Genomic DNA, 19592 nt, shown 5'->3' with positions numbered 1-19592 from the left:
ATGTTTCCGCCCCCAAATTCATATGTTCTAATCTAATCCCAAATGTATTAGAATGTGAGACTTTGAGAGGGGATTAGGTTGTGAAGATGGAGCCCTCATAAATGGAAGATTAATGCTCTTCTAAGAAGAGACCCCAAAGAGATCACGCACCCCTCCTGCCATGTGAAGACACAGAGAAATAACTGCCATCTCTGAGCCAGAGCACAGGACTTCACCAGACACAGAATCCCCTGGCACCTTGATCCTGGACTTGCCAGCCTCTAAAACTATGAGAGATAACTTTCAGTTGTTTATAAGTCACTCAGTCTACAGTATTCTGTTGTAGCAGCTGAATAGACTAAGACACTGCTTATACCCCAAAGTTTAAGATTTGGTTCTATCTATCTATCTATCTATCTATCTATCTATCTATCTATCATCTATCATCTATCTATCTATCATCTATCTATCTATCTATTTATTTATTTTAAAGTAGCCTTCACGCTCAGCATAGAGGTCAACACAGGGCTTGAACTTACCACCCTGAGCTTAACCACCTGAGCCACCCAAGTGCCCCTTGATATTTGGTGTTTTAAATGTAGGGCCCCTCTGTCCTAAGTGGGACTCAACTGTCTTGAAATTGCTCCTGTTCTACCCTGAGAATTGATGGAGATATAGATCTGCAAGTTATATAAACCAGAAATATTGACTTTCTCCTACAGTCTCTTTTTTTGGCAAATACACTTAACTTCACTTTTTTTTTTTTTTTTTTTGTCATATGACTTGCTATCTTGTGATGCCAGCGGTGGTTGAGGGGTAATAGTCAGCACTGTAATTTTCTTGCTCCAATTTATAGGCCATCATGGCACACTGGTAGTCTTCTATCTGCTTTTCTCTGAATCATATGAATTAGATTGTTATATGCCAATTAGTTAACTATATAACTTCTGTAAAATATTTATTCATACATTTTCCCGTTCTGCTTTCTGATTTACATTAATTATTTATATATAATAGTAGTATAGAATACATTAATGTGTTTGATGCATTAAAGATTTAAATTTTTATGTAAGCAGGCAAAGCCAGCATCATGATCTTCACCTGTATTATGGCTTTAATCCTAGAAAATTCTCATCTTCCATTTTTAAATATTTGTATTTCATAGTTCAGTGGTTACCTTTGTCTAAAGGTTTCAATAGAACTTTGTCTATCAAGTTTCGATAGAAATATTTTGGGTGTAAAAAAAAATATTTTGGGTGTAATGCCAACTGAGAATTGGCCTTTTTTTTTTTCAAAATGGCATGTTTTCCCCAACACAGGTTACACATAATATATCCTTTTCCTACAGATTTATGAAATTTTAAGTATAATGTTGAGATTCTACAATGGTTCTTGAGCTATGCTGCTGTCTGCCCCTCAATTTTTACACTACCATTACACTATGATAACTATCATAACTTTGAAATAAATTTTAATATCTGAGAGCATAATTAACTCCTTCACATGGTTCATAATTCTCATTCATTTAATTTTTCCAGATACACCTAATAAAAAAGTCCTCTTCTCCCATCAGAAATTCCATTTTTTTTTTTCTATTTTCCTTTAGCTTGGTTTATTTCTTCTGCTTGTTTCTGTTGTTGTCATAATTCTGCTTTTAATGTTTGTCTCAAATTTGGAAGAAGTCATTATTTTACCAGAAATATTGGAATATTGGGTACCAAGAGCTGAGTTGATAGAATTTTGTCTGGAGAGGATGCCTGGAATGAATAAGAATCAATATTGGGTAGGAGTGAAAAAAGGCACCAGGAAAGTTACTCTCTGGAATAAATGCAACTTGGAAGATGGAAATTGATTACAGAATTCTTTGAAAGTGGGGGTGGTGGCAGTAAAAAAAATGATAGTTTATACGGAGAGGACATGAGATGATTCACTGTAAGGTAATTTATGTTACTCAGCTGGAGTAATCTTAGCCTCAAAGACAAGCCACTTCCTTACCTTGGGAATTTGGCTTGCAATCTGGGAAATTATGTAGGAGCATTTTCCAAAAGGCATTCTTCTCCCAGGAGATTCCCTCCAAAATCACTTGCTACCCCCAATCACATGTGGATATCAGAGCATATTCACACCGCACAAAGTTATGAGAAAGACCTACGTCTCCAGCAGCTACTACATGGCACACTTTCCTTCATGGATTCAGATGGAGTTATAAGAATTACAAGACCAGTGGAATTAGGCTAGGAGGCTTTAATGGAGGAGAGAAGTTGATATTGTAAAGATCATACATATAAGACAGTGAAATATCACAAGTGAGTTAATATTTGAAACCTCTTTCCAGTAGGTAGGGATGGTTCGATGATGGAAAATTGCTGAAGTGACCTGATCTTAGTTTTCTCATTCATGAAATACATCATAATAATATTTTATAAGGAATGTAAAGAAAATACTAAAATAAATAATGAAATGATTTGCAAACTGGGAACAATGCTTGAAACATAGCATGGTAATAGATGCTAATAATATTATCAACAAGTAGTTTTTATGAGAGTGGAAATTCTCCATAATACTAGGAAATAGGTAAACTATTTCCATGGGATCTAAACATATGCAGAAAGGCTTGTAGACAAGAGAAGGAAAGACCTAAACTGAATCAGGACAGAGACAAACCTAATCGGTTCTTTCTAAGGACTTTATTATCCACAGAGGGTTCAACATTAAGACATTGAATTCTATAAAGGATACTACCTCTTGTAAATGGTGCTTCACTCTCTGGAAACTTCACTGAATTAAACTGAAACAAATTCTTAAATTTGTTAGAAAGAAAGGCCTTGAAAGTAAACACAACAAAAAGCAGTATATATGAATGATCGTTGACTGTGTGAAAGATAGACAATAAAATTCATAGGTAAATGATAATTTTGAACATCAAGACAAGGATATTAAGAACTAAGAAAATTTTCAGAAAACAGAGTAATTGATTTGCCAACAGAAATACCTCATTCAATCTGAAGAAATGTAGTATTTGTCTTATTTTGAGTTTTTTTTTTTTTTTTTGGTATTAGAAATGTCTTAGAGCTTTATTGTTAAAAGGCTGTCCCCTAAATTTATTGCAAGTCCCATAAAATCTGCAGTGGCTTAGGATATCTTAGGGACTATGAAAGAAACAGAGGTCTCAAGTTAATAACTAATCAGATGATTACCGGAGAAAAATGGAAAAATGGAAACATAATTTAAAACTGAAGAAAGGAGCTAGCTTTGATGGTCTGATTAAAAGCCTGAAAGAAAAAAAAAAAAGCTGCTGTGATCATTTATCTAGTTATACAGCAGAAGTAGATAAAATAATTTCTGAACAGATTAATAGCAAAAAATTCTCTCAAAAGGTATAAATTGTACTATAGCATTTTCAGATAAGTTATCAACACCGAGAAGGGAAATTTATAACTCTACAAAGAGAGCTAGAGAATTATCAGAGTAAGCCAACATCCTGAAAGAGATAAGAGATGGAAAATATTCTTCAGCCTGTGTTCCTCAGTTCTAAATATACTCAGGAGAAGGTAGCAATTACACAGCTGAAAAACGTATGGACGTGGGGAACTTCATTTTCTGCAGAACTAAGAATTCTATTCTTGCGATAAATTATATTTTTTAAAAAAGCGCTTTTTCAAAGGTGAGGTAAGTATAGATTGGAATTAAGGAAATTATATTCCTTACAATGTAAACAGTACAATTTTGGATGGAAACTCACCAGGTTATCTTTCAAGAATCTGCAGTCCTTTGATATTCGAGGGAGTTGCTAGATTTGGCCTCCTGGCGCTGCCACTCAGGTACGTGTTAGAGCAGAATGAGATCCTGAGAAGCAGTATGTGAAGTCAGAAAGAGCGATAAGAAAAGAGGTAGGGTTTTCATTCACTCATTTATTTTATCACCCCTTTAGGGAACATTTATTGAGAGCTTGCTGTATACCAGCGTATACGGTGGCAAATGAAGCTGTCAACATCTTACATTATAAGTCTTACATTATAATGGTAGCAACAAAGATGTGACAATGTGTCATTTGTAATATTAGACAGTAAGAAGTGCCATGAAAAATACATAGAGCTCTCATCCCCAATGCTGGTGAAAACTCCGGAGGTACAGTAGCTCTGGAAAAGTAGGCCCCACATAAATGAAGTTGACCCTCGAACAACATGGGTTTGAAGTGCCGGTCTACTTCTGTTAGAGTTTGTTTTTTATCTAAATACAGCACCGTGGTACCAATGATTGTCTCTTCCTTATGATTTCCTTGACAACATTATCCTTTCTCAAGCTTACTCTGTGAGAACACAGCCTATAATACATATAACATACAACATGTGTGTTAATCAACTGTTTACGTTAATGGTAAGGCTTCTCGTCAACATCAGGCTCTTAATAATTACTTTTTTGAGGACTCCAAAGTCATAGAGATTTTTTTGACTATGTGGAGAAGGGGGGCTCAGCACCCCAACCCCCATGTTGTTCAAGGGTCAGTAGTAATCTAAGTGAACGTTGCTCAGTAGAAGCCTTAGGAAGGAGGAAGTAAAGTCAGTTCCTCTGATGACTCAGCAGTGCTTCCCCCAGCACTTGGCCTGGCAAACGCTCCGGTGTTTGGTCCTGGGCTGACCTACCCACCTGCAGGCTGGTGGGGGGATGTGAGCTTCCCACTTGTCACATTGTGTCTCACCCAAGATGACACACCTGCACAGCAGGTGTAACGAATGGCTGATACGGGGCTTATAGGCCCAGTCCCCAAATCAATTGAGGCAACTCTGAGGGTCACCACAGCTCCGGAGTTCCGAGCGGGGTCAGCTGCGGCCTCCACTGTCCTGCCGTGTGGGTCAGCTGCTCCCTCTGCGCAGTCTTGCCTCTGGCCGAATGTACAGGTGCGTCTCCTGAAGGCATTTCCCAGGAAAGCTGCCTGGGTTCTCTGTCTCTGAATCTGTTTCCAGGGGATCCAGTCAAAGACATGGATGGATACACTGAAGGGACCCAAGGGCTTCCATATGGAACTTTGTAAAGATTCAGGACAGTTTTTTACATGAAAAGAAATAAAGCACGAGGTTTGGGGGGAAATTTAGATATTGAATGTATATGTAACTTGAAAATAATATCCGTTGAAAACTTTTAATGAGACATTTGAGCTTAGATCTGTTAAAACAAATTAGGGTCTATGCTTCAAAGGGCTACACACAGCTTCCTTTCAAGACCTTTTTTTTTTTTTTTTTTTTCCTTTCAAGACCTTTTAATGATCTTTTCAAATTCTTGGTAGTCTCCACCAAGGAAATTCTTTGTTCACATAGATATATGAAAAATCACTTAAACACACTTTAAAACCATTTAAGAATTCGGAACTACTGAAATTGTATTTAAATGATCTTACAGGTATTCTTTGTTTTATTAATAATATACTGATTACAATTCTTGGGATAATTGTGGGGCATCTGGGTGCTCGGTCGGTTAAGGGTCTGCCTTCGGCTCAGGTCACGGTCCCAGGGTCCTGGGATCCAACCCCCACCCCCACCCCCAGGCTCTGTGCTCTGCAGGGCGCCTGCTTCTCCCTCTCCCTCTGCCTGCCACTCCCCCTGCTTGTGCTCTCTCTCTGTGTGTGTCAAATAAATAGATGAAATAAAAAAATAAAAGTCTTTGAATAATTGTAAAGGATTTTAAATGCATTCAAACTCTTTCAAATCCAGATTTTCAATATAATGGCGAATCTCTCATTTGCAGAATGCATACAAGGCGCTGTGACTTGGTCACTGGCTTAGATGGCTCTAAAAGTGCACCTGGATTGCAAAGTGAACAGAATGCTCTGATGGATGTGAGGACAGTTTTAGCTCTGCCCCTAACCTTGGTCTACATACCATGTTCTTTGGGACCTCCCATTTGCAGCAGTTCAATGGAACCCATGTCCATAGTGGCAGCTGATGAGAATGTCCAGGTGGTAAAGGATTCCCTTCCTTATCGTCAAGCAGTAAGCGCTGGACAGTCACTGCTTGCAGGACCTTAGGTGCGCTTTCCAGGCTTGCTCTGCTGGGGCCATTGTGGAACTCAGGGCTGGGTCTCCGGAGACCATTTCCAGCCCTACCTGGTCACCTCAAGACTAAAGTCATCTCTATCTCATGCACGCCTACAACTTTTGGTGGCAATCCACCCTGCGGGTAGCTCAGGGATGTGCTCCTAGGAGTGTATTCTCAAATGACCAGTAGAGGTTCTTAGAGAATACGCAGATCTTAAGCAGTATAATTGGTATCAAAGAACTGAGATCTATAGACCTGGAAGTCTGACATTTACAAAGCTGACAGCAATGCGTGTTGCAGGCTGGGAAACAGATGGACCTATGGGAACTTACTGAGCAGTCCTGAGAAAGAGGAGCCTCCAGGCAGTAGTGTCTGAGCAATCTGAGAATCCCCCTGATTTACAGCAGAGAATCATAGAAAATGCCAGGAATTGAGGTGCCTGGGAAGCTCAGTTGGTTAAGTGTCTGAATCTTGGTTTCAGCTCAGGTCATGATCTCAGGGTCCTGAGATCAAGTCTCATATTGGGCTCCATGCTCAGTGGGGAGTCTGCTTGAGATTCACTCCCCCCACCTCACACGTTCTTCCTTGCTCTCTCTCTCTCTCTCTCAAATAAATAGATAAATCTTTTTTAAAAATGCCAGGAATAGGTGACACTATGTGCCTCAGGGCCTCGGAGTAAATGGTAAAAAGCTAAAATGAGGGAAATTGGGGAAAACTGTTAAAAAAAAAAAAACCCAGTTAAATCTCTAGTTCCTTGCCCCAACTAACCCACTAGACAGAAGACAAAGGATTTATTTCCTGGAAAAGATAAGACCAAGGGTCTTTGGGGTGGGGATCAAATGGCACAAGTGATAATGTTGGTGTCACACAGAGAATGGTGATATGGGCTTAGAGCTCGTTGTGGGCTGGGCAAAAACCTCCCCGCCTTCCTTCTCTACTCAGCTCCCAGAGCTCACAGCCAGACCGTTAGCTACCAGGCAGGAGATTGAAGGAGAATATTCTGGAGAATCTGACCAGATGCAGAGGAAAGTGCTAGACACCAACCCATGTGGTTCATCTACCCGGTCACGCTGTGAAGCTCAAAGCAGCCACACACATGCTCAGTGTTTCCACTGAGGCTTTCAGACCATTGACTTCCTTCAGGTCTTTTGTCTCTTAGACAAAAGCGCTCAATTTTTATTCCCATCCCAAGCGGTTTCTCTCAGGGCAGAGCTGTGTTCAGGAGGGAAACCGATGGTCAGTTCCGAGAGTGCACGAAACTAGCCTGCTCCAGCCCCTTCCTCAGTTTCTCTTCCTGGAGGTCCCTTGAACTCTCTCACAACTTGGGCAGGGCATAACCTCTGCAGATATCAGCTTTAGTTCTTTAATTTCCCTGCCAAGCTTTCTAGTGCCTACCTGTGGCCTATTTGGGAGCCTTCTTGGTAGGTAGGCGAGAGTCCCAGTTTGGCTTGCTAGCCTTGAGAGGTTTTTAAAAGTCTAAGGTGACATCCCTTATGAAAAAATCACAGCACAGCAAGCTCAAAAAGGCTTGTGTGGTCAATCACCTTTCTTGCTTCACTCATATGAAAACTCCAGATGAATCTAATGAGATTAAACTTATTTTGTGAATAAGGGAAAAAGGGAGTGACTGTAGAGAGGAATTTGGTTTCATTGGAAAGCTATGGTGCGCCCATGTGGGCTCTCAATTCTTTCAGTTTCCTCTGATATCTGGCCACAAGGCTGTAGACTAATGTTTCTCATTCTGCTGCTGCTGTTGGGTCTTGGCATCACTGAAAATGAAAACCGCCCCTTTCCTGAAGGCCTGGAAGCTAAAGCTGGAGGGCTTGACATAAACTTCAAAGCGTTCACCACAACAGATCATAGATGAGCAACCTGCATGCTGCTGCCACGTGAGCAAGTTTGCTGGAAAATTCGCTGCCATCACCCAAGAGATTCAAACTGCAAACCAGGAAGTGCACTGCATTGCCACTGCCATTCTTGAGCCTGGCATCTAGAAATCTCCTCGACTGGCTGGCTGTCCTCTGGACTCAGCGGGTTTCTGACTATGAGTCTTTGTTTTTCTTCCATTTTCATAAACTGCCTTTGTTAATGCTGGGCTGCTAGCACCATCCAGCAGATATCCCATACTACCAAGTTTCACCAGACGCTTCAGTTGGTCCTTAGTGAGCAAAAGGAGATCAAATGAGAAGGGCCTAACTTTGTTCAAAGGAAAGAAGAATGCCTCTTGAACAAGAGGAGAGAATGATGATGATTCTCTTATTTACCAAACTTTAGTAAGGTTCTTCTGAGCCAGACTAGACCCTGTCCTTGGGCGTATACTCTAAGAGCCAAGGTTTAGCAAGAATCTGGCAAGTCATGTAAGTCAGAATCCCCCACTTTCCGTACCTGCTTACCCTTGATATCTGGCCAAAGTCATCCTCCCTCAGCGCACAGATGCGATCTAAGCACCCTGGGCGGCCTTCAGCAAGAGTCCTGGTAGGTTGGTTTCTCTAGAAAGCTCCGACCCTTCTTGTTTCCTCTTAGTTAATTTTCCATCCACAGAGCCTTCACCTGCTCCTTGGCTATAAATTCCCACCCAGTTCTATCCTGGGGTCTCTTTTCTCCTAGTTCAATCGCTGCTGAGTAAAATCTAATTTCTCTTCCTGCTTTAACTAGCAGACTTCGTCTTTTCTTTGCCAAGAGGAACCATGTACATACAAAGGCTGAGGAGAGAGATTCCATAGGACTCTTTAGAAGAAATCAATTTTATTTTTGAAAGGTTAAGTGGGAGAGAGTGTGGGAAACCTCCAGTTCCTGTTTCAGAAAAAAAGAAAAAGTTTCTGACTTTAGGAAGTATTAGATATTCTTCTGTCTTGCATTTGGTTGGTAACTGCTGTCGCTCTGATTGATTTCAGCTGCAAATGAGATGCAACTTTTCATTTCTGAAATTATGTTTTAAAATTAATTCAACTATTCTTTCTGGGAAGGCAAAACAGGATGCAAGGAGATTAAGGCTTATTTGGTTATTGGCTTTTTTTGTTTTGTTTTGTTTTTTGTAAGGCAGTCAAACATAGTCCTTAAGCCAATAAAAGATGGTGGAGATGGTAATGATTTTGAGGAATATATCTTGGTGTTAGGGTTCTGTGATTCATTTAACTATAAAACAGAAGGTAGCTTACAGATGGGTGGCAGAGAGACATGTAGTTACAAAGAAATTCAATGGCACTTAGCCAGTATCCAAAGTCTATGTAGAGGATGACAGTGATCCAATTAAGAAAGTATGTAGAGGATGTTGGATTCATGTGAAAGTTTATAATGTCTCTGATATATGGATTGATGCCAGTAGAATTGACTCAGCAGGGATCAAGATTCAAGGAAATTATGTTTTAGGAAATGAAAGTGCAAAGGTAAAGGCCCCAGACAATTAGACAGTCTTATTTACAATGAAGACTTTGGGATGATTCCCATATTTTCTGAAAATAGGAAATCTACATTTCATGAAGGGCGACATACATGCCACTTGGTACTGTATCTACTAGGTTATCAGCATCCATTTAGCAGTGGCCCCCTTTTCAGACTATTCTTTTATGAACTCATAGAAATGAAAGCAAAGAAGACTCAGATTTTAATTCACAAATTGTGCAACTCTTTGCTCGGAAGCTTAGTACTGAGAAATGCCATAACTCGGAAATTTATGAAGATAAGGATAAGGATACTTCAGATAATCAACATGAACAGTAACTAAAGTCATAGTTAGTTTTATAATATGGACAACATTCGATTTAGGAAGTTAAAAAAGAACCACAGAATACAAAATAGTCCCAATGAAATAGAGATAATGTACGTTTTCGGTAATAGTTTTATTTATTTATTTATTTATTTATTTTTATTTATTTTTTATTTTTATTTTTTATTTATGATAGACTCACAAAAGAGAGAGAGAGAGAGAGGCAGAGGCAGAGACACAGGCAGAGGGAGAAGCAGGCTCCATGCACCGGGAGCCCGACGTGGGACTCGATCCCGGGTCTCCAAGATCGCGCCCTGGGCCAAAGGCAGGCGCCAAACCGCTGCGCCACCCAGGGATCCCCGGTAATAGTTTTAAACTCAAAGCCTAGCAGAGAGTAGGAATTCAATTGTTCAATGAATATATAAATGACACATTGTGAATGAGCATGTATATGTGAGGACTTAATAAAGATAAAAGGTGAAATTAATGAGATATGAAAAAATGACCTAAAAAATCTAAAGTATTTTTTACAATGGTATTAAAAAAATGTTATCTGATGATTTTTTTTGAGGGGTTAGGTAGATACATTTATTCATCTTTGATTGTTCTTATGCTATTATCCTGTATTGGAGAAAGCAAATTTCTCCTTCAAGATATGAAATTTAGTGTCAAGAACTGGAAGGGTCTGAAATTTGACCCTACTTCCAAGTTGACAAATTAGGCTGGCAATGTTTTATGGAAGCTGGTAGAGGACATAAAACTCTTGAATCAGAGATGAAGGACTTCCTCGTTCAGAAGTACAGTAAAAGCCAGATGAGCAGACACAAATCCCACAGCCAATGCACAGAGGGCTGGATACCTACTCATACAGTGGGGTGGGTTACAGGAGAGAAACTCTGAGCCTAAGGCACCTGAATTTTTTTATCATAAGCAGTAATCCTATCTGGCTTTTGCCCTGAAGGGAGAAACTATTTCTGTCTTTCAAGGCTCTTTGCTACCTAAACATCCTTGAAAAGGTAGTCTGCAATTAAATCAGTCAGTCAGATGTGCAGAAATGTGAGAAACCCACCGAGATTTGCCTTCCACCAGGAGGAAGGGAAGGCAGCACCGTTACTGAATGAGCAGCAAATAGGTTTGTAGGACTACAAAAGAACAGATGGAGATTCTCCACCATTTTCTGAGTGTTTTCCTTTTGGATTACCCACTTGGATGCTAATGGCAGCTCTGGAGATAAGCTGTAGTTTCTTGCAATTTTTCACCTCATGATTTCTTTGAATCTAGAAGATTTTTGCCACCTCCCCCAACCTTGATTTTCAAATTGTTTTGTAAGTTTCTGGTTTCCTCTATTAAATCTCTTCCCGCTTATAATAGTATGTTTTCTGTTTTTCTGAGCGAAACCTGTCTGAAACAACATAGGATATAAGAATATGAATCCAGGAAACAGTAAGAATGGAGTGCTGGTAATCCAAAGAAAACAAGAGCAAGTAGGAAATGAAGTGTTTTTGTGCTAATGGCACAGTCAAAAAAGCAAAATCCTTTTATGATTGCTCTTAAAAATATATTTTTAGTTACTTATAGATATGAAGCTGCTAAATACATAACCAGAAATAAGATGTGATGTTATGAGTTGCAGATTTACAAGACAAATGGAATTTTAGCAAGCTTTGCCTCTTATGTAAAAGATGGGGTATTAATTAGGAAGGAGTAGAACATCTAAGAATTGAAATAGGAACCTTCTAATGGATTCCAATGAATCTGAGGAGTTGAAGCTGCTTACTTCCACTGATCCTCACTTTCCATCAGAAGCAGCCCATCTTTGCCTCTCTGGGAACATTAACCTCACTTCACTTGATGATTCTTTTTTTTTTTTTTTTTTTTAAGATTTTACTTATTTATTCATGAGAGACACAAAGAGAGAGAGGCAGAGAGAGGCAGAGACACAGGCAGAGGGAGAGGCAGGCTTCTGGCGGGGAGCCTGATGTGGGACTCCATTCCAGGACTCTGAGATCATGCCCTGGGCCAAAGGCAGAAGCTTAACCACTGAGCCACCCAGGCGTCCCCACCTGATGATTCTAAATGACCTCAATGAAGCATCCTCTTGTAAAGCAAGGCCAGCTCTCTGTTCATGACCCACCCTACTTTCGTTGTTTCCAGACCTAGAATTAGAAACTTAATGCAGGATGGCGAGGATGATTACAAGGTCTAATCCAGGAGGAGATGACATGGGCACCGAAACAAAAACAATATTTTCCAAATTTATATTTATAGAAACTAGGGAGGAATGCTGGTAAAAATTATCCTAAGGGTTTTACAGCAGGACAAAACAACACAGCACAACACAACACAACACAACACAACACACTACACTAAACTGAACTAAACTAAAGTAATAACAAATAAAAACATATACATGGTTAGATTACAGAATGGGGGCCCTTGCTGGACATTCTGAAGTAACCAAGTTACTGTGAACAGCTAGGAATGACTCTAACAGTTTACTCAGTATGTTGACTTAAATCTGAACATGTCAATGACCTAAATTAGATAAGTGTGATGTGCCAGGACTTCCTTAATATAATGTAGACTAGTGAATTTAAAGGCGTAAGGACATAAGCATTCTGGAGACTTAATCCTGGGAAACTCTCATGTATATGCCCTATTGTTAACCTGAGAAGAGTCTAGAGACTACTACTCCCTTCACCAAAGTTTTGAGGGATAGATAACATTAGTGTCTTTAGAGAGCATGATGGTAGCTATTCTTTGAAAGCTGGGCTAGACTCTTGCCATTGAAATGGACTCCCCGGTTTTAAAGGTAAAGGGATCTCAAAATGGCAGAAGCCAGGTGGCAGCATTCAACTGCCAGAGACAAGGCGGTGCAGTCACTGCAAAGGGCAGCATGGGAGCAGAATGGCTGTACTGTGGAGTCTAGGTCTTGACAGGTGAGCAGCCTACTAAATTTTACTTGGTTTTTATGACCTGTACTTGATCTGAATATTTGATAAAATCTCCAGGTTTAGTGATCAGAGACCTGAACTGAGTCACAGCCAGAGTTTGGTTTTACCGTGATCAAGAAATGAATGGAGTTTGGGCCAATGTCCTTCTGACACTCCGTGATTATGATTCCAGTGCCTGACTGCAGGGTTGAAATAGATATAATCAGCTACTGACAGTCTCCACATTGACTTTGTTAGTCAATACTATATAGTGTTCTCCATATATGATAGAATGAGAAAAGTAGCAGGAAGCAAGTGCTCCCCTCTACCAAAATGGTAAATAAAAATTATCGACCAATCATGGGCAACTGCAGAGATTATTGCCACCATCAAATACTTGAAAAATGTAGGGTGAATTTTTTTGTGTAGTTTCATTAGTCTATAACCCACCTATTTATTTTGTGCAAAAGAGAAATAGGTCTGTCTTGTTGAATATCCATTAGCTCTTATGAAATTAATCAGATGGTGACTAATTTTATTTGCTCTTTCAGATGTGGTAGCTTTCCTAGAGTAAACCATTCAGCCCCTCACACTCCATATATAGCTATTTAGCAGGACTTCTTTATAATCTCACCTGAGGGTTATATCAGCTCTTTCTCTCTGCTGTAATATGTTCTACAGGAAACCAGCACACAGGATATTACAAGTATCCACCCTATGGATGATGTCATGCCAATTGCCTTGTTAAGACGTGGGTACCAAAGGGCGCAGAAAATTCTCATGGAAATTCAGGTGCCTTGGTGGATTTTCTAGGAGTCTAAGGGGATGTATTGGACACATCAAGATAGCCCATCCAGAATGAAAAAAAAAATGTCTCTGTTCCTTATACTTTCATCATAACAGAGTCATGATCCTTGCTGGGGCCCTTAATTCTAGAAGCAATGTGTATCACATTCAGGAGGCTTGAATCCACTTATCAAGTATCCCTAAAGCTGTCTGTCTTGAATGGAGCCCCAAAGAAGAGAAAACACTGTCATTGGCTTGGACTGAATGGCATGTTGCTTTGCCACTTAGATTTTCCTAACCACCAAATTCAGTGAGTGCTCACTAGCACCTCTGGGAATGTCTGAAAGGTATATGATAGCATTTATCCCCAGGATTTTTTTTTTTAAGTACTACCTTTCACAGCTAATTGTTTTCCTTTTAAGAAGTAGTCTCTGGCTTGCTTCTCAGCCCTGAGAGGGGTAGAATGGCTCACTATAGAATATAACTCAACCATGCTGCCTGTGGTTCCTGTCTCGAGCTGGATGTTCTCTGGTCCTAAGCATAAAGAGCATGCCCGGCTTAGCTTTATTATCAAGTAGAGGTTATATATATGACATCATGCTCAAATAGGTGGGCACAAGTATGTTGTATGACTGGTGATTCAGACTCCCAAGCATCTATGTCTGCCTCATTGCCACTTTTTCTTCTAATGAAAGGAGCTGTGGGCAATAGTTTCCCCGGACTAGTTGTCTGAAGCAGAAAAAAAAAAAAAAAAAAAAAAAACCTTCATTGATTTTTAAGGTAAAATTTGGTTTAGAGGTAGTTCTGGATGATAGGCTGCCACCAGTTTGAAGTGCACTGCAACTTTATTACAGCCCCATTTTGGAGTGTCATAGGAAGACAAGGTGGAGAAAAATCCTCCCAATGGAATTTTAAGAATTTTAAGTATATTGTACTTTTAAATTTCCCTTGAAGGGACAATGCCAGCAGGATGGATGGATACTAGTTCACGAGCAAAGACTAATGGTAAGCTGGATAATTGCAGATTTGAATGGATAAGAGAGGAAGTTTGATGGTACAGAAGTTCATGTGGTATATGTGAATGCTCATGAAAGCATCCAAGAGAAGACCTTTAATAATATTTGGATCCAACCCATTCTGTGAAAATCAATTTCCCTCTTTTCACAGTCATTCCGGAGCTTGGTCATTGGACTCATAAACAAAATTACCATAATAAGGATGGAATGTAAAACAACCTAAGATTTTTGCCCCACAAAGCCAACTACCCAACCAACCAACAACACACCCTAGGCAAATCTAAACCTGATATAGCATTGTTTCCTAGTGGGACCAGTGAACAACACAGTGGCAGAGTGATTATATTGGACCCCTATCATCCTGAAAGGGGAGAAATTTTTCCCTTTGAAAAATATATGTACTTTGGCTACGGATTGTATACCCCCACTAACATGCTTGTGCCAGTATTACCTCCTGGATATTTATTGAATAATTTATTCTACGTTGGTATGCCACATAACATCCCTTCTAACCAAAGTGCTCATCTTACAGAAAAGCAGTGACTCATGTCCATGAGACCCACTGGTCCTACGATGCACCATGTCATCCAGAAACCACTGTTACTGATGCAGTGGTGCAATGGTGCATTGTGGAAACAGTTGGTGACCTTCTAGGAGACCAACACAGCCCATATGTGCAAATAACTTGCAAGTCTGAGGTGACATCTGACAAGATATAGTATATGTCCTAATAACAACCACAACTAATACATGATTCCATTTCTACAATTGCCAGGACACGTGGTCTAAGGGCATCAGAGTGGAGGTAGACCCTTTCCTTGTCACCTCAAAGATGGATTCACTAAAAATTTTGTTTCCTATCCCTGCCATTTTGATCTTTGCTAGATTAATGGCTTTCTTTTTCATAAAAATGATTCTATTCATCTGGAAATTGAGAATTCCACTGAACAATTTTTTAAGGTTTATTTATTTATCTATTTATTTATTTGCATTTATTTATTTTAGAGAGAGAGAGGAAACACGGGCAGAGGGAGGGACAGAGGGTCTTAAGCAGACTCCACCCTGAGAGTGAAGCTCAACTCAAGGCTTGATCTCATGACTCAGACCCCAGCCTGAGCCAAACCAAGAGTTGGAAGCTTAACCAATTGTGCCACCCAGGCACCCTGCTGAACTATTTTGAGCTCCTCACATCCTTGACCTAAAGGGCAAAGCAGGAGTTGTACGTCTGGATGATTGATCCCGATTATCAAGGAGAGATGAGATCGCTATTGTACATTTGGGGACATTCTTTCTATTACTACCGTTGCTGCTGGAGCTGCTCTTATTACTAAGAACAAGTCAGAAATGACACCTGGGGTCCTCAAGCAGGCCAAGAACAAAGACCAGCCCTGAAATAGTGGCTAAGTGACAAGGAACGAGAACTGGACAGTAGAAGAAGGAAGTTATAAAAGCCACCTAGGTAGAGCCTCATGACTTGTCACCATGTGTATTTTCATCTTTGCTCTGTTTACACACACACACACACGATGGCAGATGCTGACTGAAACAGAAAGTTAAAAATATATTATTCATAATTCACCAAACTACATAGGTGTAAAAGAAACAAATAATTAAGACTTGAAATGCTGTTGTTACTTAAGTGTATAGCATTTATACTTTTCAAGTTATCAAAGCATAAGACCTCGCTAAGACTCCGAGGATAAGCTGTGTGTGCGTGCCTGTGCACGTGTCTGTATGTAATAGCGAGTCTGGTTTTCCCCTCTCTCCTTATCCTCCTATTGTAGATAGTGTGTGTTGTTGCTGGGGTTACTCTCGTAATTTAGTTCTAAGATGTTGAAGAGGAACTAAGTAGTAGGTATGCGTGTTTTTCCTTACATTCTCATGTGTTCACTTTATGTACAAGTTAATTTTTCCTCCTTCCTTTTCTCTTCCCTTCCCAGGGGGAAAATACAGTTATTGATATATTTTAAAAGTCCTTCTTTGTTATTTCCCAAGATCTACGGGAACAAAGAAGAACATCGGCTACTGGGGAGGAAGTATTCCTCTAACTTGATGAAGCTGTGATCTGTTTTCCTGCTGCATCCTGCATTCTTTCTCTTCGATGTTTTTCCAGGGCGACACAGAGCCCCAGAACCCTTGGTGATCTTGCCAAGAACAAATTGTGAAGTCGTTGCTAAACCCATTACCTACTAAGATGTTGTTGTTCATCTTCACTTGACAAAATATACATCTCTGGCCAAAAATGTGTACTTCCTTAGTTAGCAAGAGACTCCGTAAATAATTCTTAAAAGGCTCAACTATAATTGCAGCCCTTTGGGGCCAAAAAGTTTGAATCTTGGATTGAGTTTTTGAAATATTCTTTAAAAGGAATTATTAAAGGGTGCTCAGTCAGTTAAGTGTCTGCCTTCGGCTCAGGTCGTGGTCCCAGGGTCCCAGGATCAAGCCCTGTATCCGGTTCCCTGCTCCACAGGGAGCCTGTGTTTCCCTCTCCCTCTGGTTGCCACTCCCCCTGCTTGTGTTCTCTCTCTCTCTCTTTGTCAATAATAAATAAAATCTTAAAAAAAAAAGAGTGAGAGAAATGATTAAATATAACTAACAGGAAGGGAAGATGGTATATATGAGATAGTTCATCCCTCCCCCTTCCCAGGGCTGGGGGTGCACACAAACAATGCAGATAAGACCAGGAAGACAGGCATTTATATCTTTACAATGTTTGCATTATGCACATGAGACCAAAGACGGAAACACGTTTGATACCCTGCTCTGTGACTAATGACTTCGTCTTCTCATCAAAGCCCTAAACTGTATGAACTGGCCTCATTTATGTTGACTGTCTCAGAAGCAGGCACTCTACAGTTCAGCTGGCATTGCTGGACCATGACAGCCTGGGGAATGGGATTCTGTGCCCTCTTGTGCCCCTGGCCTTTGAGGACAGATGCCAGTCCTGTTGACCAATACCTTTATTTGTGGCTTCCTCTGAGGCAGGGATTTGAGGAGGCTGGGTTTAAGCTGGGGCCTAGTGTGAAGACAGTGGGAGGAAGGGAAAGGCTACATCTACTCTGCTTGTGCTCTTGAGGAGACATCTGGCTACCTCGTCCTTAAAGCTGCACCTGCTCCTATAGCATCAGGAATTACTCCTAAATTCTATTACCATCTGTCCAGGATCTTTGGGGCATTTGTGTTTTATTTTTTAATTTTTTAAAAACATATTTTCTATTTGAGTTCTTTTCTAATCTAATGTTAAATAGCATCTATAATGTTGTACCAAAAAAGGAAACACTTTCATAAAGAAAACACACTAACAGGATCTCCCAAATGCCCAAAGTTCTGTGTGTTATACATCTAAAAAAAGCAGGAACCTTTATACTCATTGTATAAGGTGAAGAATTTTGTTATTTTGATAAACTGTGTGCACTTCAGTGCACCTGCTATAAGAACCTGGTAAATCATATTTTTTTTTCTGAAATTTACTTTATTTCAAGATAAGATTTTCAGTCGAATATATTCTAGTCACTGTGTGTGTAGGTGGTTTTCTCCCCCCAAAACATATTGTGTGTCCTCTTTCACCTTGATAAAGAATTATCAGCAGGAGATATCTATGGTTATTATTATACCACGAAAGCATTTCCAAATTGTGTCTCCAATTTCTTCAAAGGGTAAAGGACTTTCATATTTAAAATATTTTGAAGGATGGGGGATCCCTGGGTGGCTCAGCAGTTTGGCACCTGCCTTCGGCCCAGGGCGTGATCCTGGAGTACCAGGATCGAGTCCCACGTCGGGCCCCCTGCAGGGAGCCTGCTTCTCCCTCTGCCCGTGTCTCTGCCTCTCTCTCTCTCTCTCTCTCTGTCTCTCATGAATAAATAAATAAAATCTTTAAAAAAATAAAATATTATGAAGGTAAAATTGCCTAGCTGTAAGTGAAAAAATTAATCATTTCAAGAACATGATCATATGGACCCTATTATTAAGGGCTTTCACTGAGAAACAAAGGAAAATCCTGTCTTTCTGAATTAGCCAAACAAGGAATAGGCAAATGGAGAATTTAGAAAAGGAAGACCCCTTTAGCTCTGCAGTTGGGGATTTCCTAGGAGTATTAAGGCTTGTGCAGTCTTGAGAATAAAGCTCTTGTAACTCAGTGTCATACGGTGGTTATATCACTACCATCTCTTTTTTTTGGGGGGGCATCAGCATGTAGAATTGGGGAGATGACTAGATAGCAATGAGTGTTGGTAATGAAAAGGGCACTTAAATTAATTGATTTTTTTGAGTGATCCTGGTTTGCCAAACATTGAGCGAGAAGTACACAGAGTTCCCCCATACCCCTTATTGACCCCCCTCCATACACATACCAGTTTCCTCTATTTTTAACATCTTGCATTAGTATGGCACATTTGTTAAAATTGGTGAGCCAATGTTGATACATTATTACTAACTAAAGTCCACAGTTTACATTAGGGTTGACTATTTTTGTTGTACATTTTAAGGAGTTTGACAAATGTATAAAGGCATGCATCCACTATTACAGTGTCATACAGAATGATAGTTTCAATGTTATATTGTGTTTTCATTTAATATTTTAAAAACAATTTACTGAGCAAATGTTAGGTTAAAATAGCTTTCACTCTGTGCCTGTTATTTTCCAATTGCTCTTCGAGATCACTCACTGTTCTCCGTCCTGCTCTATGCCCTTGGTGGTGACCTCTACAGAATGCATGGCTGGGGATCCATTCTGAATTTGGGTTGGATTTGGTCAGTCAAGTTACCAGCAGATGATCACAGGAGGGGAGGAGAAAGAAATTGGGGCGTTTATTCCCTGCTTCCTCCTGTCAAGCTGAGGTTTGACAATGGTTCGACCCATGTTCCTCTATCTATGGATACAACTGGGGCTCCTCTTCCACAGGTAGAGCTTTCATTCTGGAAAACAGATCTTTCCCACAACTCCCAGAGCTAAGGGTAGTAACCCCTTCTTATCTTAATTAGTTCTTGTGTGCTTTCTCCATTTTTTTTTTTTTTTTAGCATACACCTTTGTAAAATGACTCTTGATTATATTCTCTTCAATTATCCCTTGATTGTACATCTGCCTCCCACAGGAAGCACACACATCCATTCCATTGACTTCTTACAACATTTTAGGAGTTC

This window comes from Canis aureus, chromosome 21 (genome assembly GCF_053574225.1).
Source record: "Canis aureus isolate CA01 chromosome 21, VMU_Caureus_v.1.0, whole genome shotgun sequence".
Taxonomy (NCBI): Eukaryota; Metazoa; Chordata; class Mammalia; order Carnivora; family Canidae; genus Canis; species Canis aureus.
Note: the sequence above shows the minus strand (reverse complement) of the source record.